A 3059-nucleotide genomic window follows, 5' to 3' on the forward strand; every position below is an offset into this window, starting at 1 on the left:
GAGGCACTGGGCCCAGCCTGTGATGCTTTGGCCACCCACGTCCTGGCGCCCCACTTGCCCTTGCAAGCTGGCTCCTGGACTCCAGGCCCCCCCCCCCCCCCCCGCGCCTTGCTCCCCATGGGGACCCGCCTCTGGCTCGGGAGCACCTGCTGCTGTCGCAGGGAAGGGTGCCTGCAGGAGTCTGTGTGGTCCCTGGAGGAACCTGAGCAGTGCCTGGAGGAGCCCGCGCGGCCAGAGAAGGTGCTGCTGGTCCGTGGTAACAATCCCTATTCCTCATTTGGAGCAACTCTAGACAAGGATGATGAAAAGAATTTATGGAGCATGCCTCATGGTGTGTCCCACACAGAGGCAAATGATGTCAGGATTTTGTACAATCTGATAGTCATTCATTATCAGCAGACCAAAGACTCAGAGCAGTGGCAGAGACTCAGCTATGATTTCTAATAGCCTGAGGCAGATTCACAGGGAAGTGAGAAACAGATGGAGGTGAATCCTAGAAGCCTTGGGTTTTCAAAGGAAAGCAGATTCTGCTGTCAGTGGCCAAACTCAGCACCATGGCTGATTCTAAAACCATGAGAAAAGCCCTAGAGATGCTTCCATCTTCCCAGCCAGCTGGGAGCTCTAGGAGAGCTAGCCCTTGGTCATGGACTGTCTCATTGCTCTTGATGCTGCCAAAGAGTTCTTTAAAATTGCCTGCCGAACTTATCCAAGTAGCCTTGGGTCCCTTGCCTGGTCGATGGCCAGAAAAAACTGCACTACCTTCCATTTTCAAGTCCCACAATAAGAGCTTAGGGACAACTGAGTGGTGGTGGTGCATGCCCTTTAATCCCAGCACTCAGGATGCAGCACTCAGGAAGGAGAGACAGGCTCCAAAGCCATGGAGAAACCCTGTCTCTTCGGGGGGCCGGGGGTGTAGGAAAACAATTATTGGGGCTGAAGAGATGCTCAATGGTCAAGAGCACTTGCTGCTCTTGCAGAGAACCTGGGTTTGCTTATCACACCTACATGGCAACTTATAACCATCTGTAAACCCAAGTCTCAGGGGGTCTGATGGCCACTTTTGGCCTCTGAAGGTACCAGTCAAGGTTAGAGGACAGCTCTGTGGCGGTGGTTCTCTCCATATTTTTATGGGCTTTAGTGCACAGACCTACACACAGGCCAAACATCCACACACATATAATAAGAATAAAATAAATATTTTTCTCTGCGCTTACACCAGACCTGGAGGAGCAAGCACAGTCTCTACCTGCAGAACTATGCCAGCGATTCTCAGAGTGCTGAGGAGATGCTCCCAGAGCAATTGCATCCTTGGTGCCAAGGACCACACATCCATCCACATGAATGTGGCTAAAGGTCACAGGCAGGTTTAATAGCCAGTTTGAAATCACGCCTTTAATCCCAGCACTCGGGAGGCAGAGCCAGGCGATCTCTGTGAGTTTGAGGCCAGCCTGGTCTACAGAGTGAGTTCCAGGAAAGGCACAAAGCTACACAGAGAAACGCTGTCTCGAATAAACGAACAAATAGATAGATAGATGACAGATAGATAGATAGATAGATAGATAGATAGATAGATAGATAGATTAAAAAAAAAAAAAACTATGCTATCTGTGGGACCAACCTCAGGATGGGCGAGTTGATGATTCTGTTCTCTGACTGGCTAACGCTGATGGTGGTGTCTCAAAAAGCTTTTGAGGAAATTTCCAGAGGAAACTGAGGTATATTTGTCATAAGTAGTAAGAAACCAAATAAAATAAATAATAAATTAAAAAAAACATTAGTGAAAATCCTTATATTTTGACCACATAACTTATGTTCCCAGATAATAAGATGAGATACTTTAAATCAATGTTAACAGATAAACTTCATGAAATGAAAGTTTGTGCTGTTTGAAGAATCACAGTATGTTAAGGTTAGATATATCTACTCTTTTTTTATAGTCCCGGTATCCAGGATGTAAAAAAATCTTTAAATATACATCTGATGTAGGTAATAGCTTCTTTGCATATCTCTCTTCAAAAAATACTTTAAGCACTATGTAAATAGGTTACCTACACATTTAATTTTATCATTTTGCCCAAAAACTATAGATCTGTTTCATTTTTATACCATGTCCACTTGTTTGCCCAACATTGATAAAGCTGACAAGCTGTTAAAGAGAAATGCTTTGTCTTCTACAATAGATTAGCAATTTGATAGAAACAAACAAACAAACCCACAACAACAACCTACTGTAAAACTCATGAGTTGTTGAACCTGAGCATCTGGTCTACTAAGCAGCAGCTTTTTACCTTCATGCAGCTCACACCCACATCAGTTCTGCAGACAGAAGCTGCACACACACTCATGCTGACGCTGGTAGGCACAGTGTGCTTCCTGGGTCTGTTAGCACATGAAGGCAGTGTAGCTACAGATTAACCACAGGATGTACACAGTAGCCAACAAGGTAAGGCAGTCATTGCAATGGGGGGCTTTACTTGCAGGGCAGATTGAACACTCTAGAGCCAGTAGCCCATATGTATGTATATGTGTGCATAGGAAACAACACAAATATTCACACAACTTTCTATTTTTTTTTAAAGATTTATTTATTTATTATGTATACAGAAGAGGGTGCCAGATCTCATTACAGGTTGTAGTGAACCACCATGTGGGTGCTGGGAATTGAACTACAGGACCTCTGGAAGAGCAGTCGGTGCTCTTAACCTCTGTGCCATCTCTCCAGCCCCAGGTTCTCAGTCTTACAAAGATTAGGACAGTAGCCCTTGCTTAACAGTTTGGGTAAAATGAGCAGGGCTGTCTCAACAGGTCAGCTGTAAAGTCTTACACCCTTTCAGTTTCTCTCTGCTCTAAAGTCTTAAACCGTTTTGGATTCTCGGTGACAGTATTTCACACAGTATAGAACAAAAGTGTTTGCTTAGTAGATTGGGTACACTGAGGCAGAGGCTGCGTCAGTTAATGGACTCTTTGGTTTTACAGTCCCAGCTGTGGGCCGAGCCCTGCTGTCCTGGCTGCACAGTCCAAGGATGAGGGGTGTGAGGCAGACAACAAACTCTAGAAGA

At 45.3% G+C, this 3059-nt stretch overlaps 1 pseudogene; it reads left to right on the plus strand.

The window, feature by feature from the left end:
• The first annotated feature begins 213 nt into the window (after positions 1-213).
• On the plus strand, positions 214-792 carry LOC118596170 (annotated as a pseudogene).
• Positions 793-3059: the final 2267 nt, after the last annotated feature.

The sequence above is a fragment of the Onychomys torridus genome, chromosome 15, assembly GCF_903995425.1.
Source record: "Onychomys torridus chromosome 15, mOncTor1.1, whole genome shotgun sequence".
NCBI classification, from domain to species: Eukaryota; Metazoa; Chordata; class Mammalia; order Rodentia; family Cricetidae; genus Onychomys; species Onychomys torridus.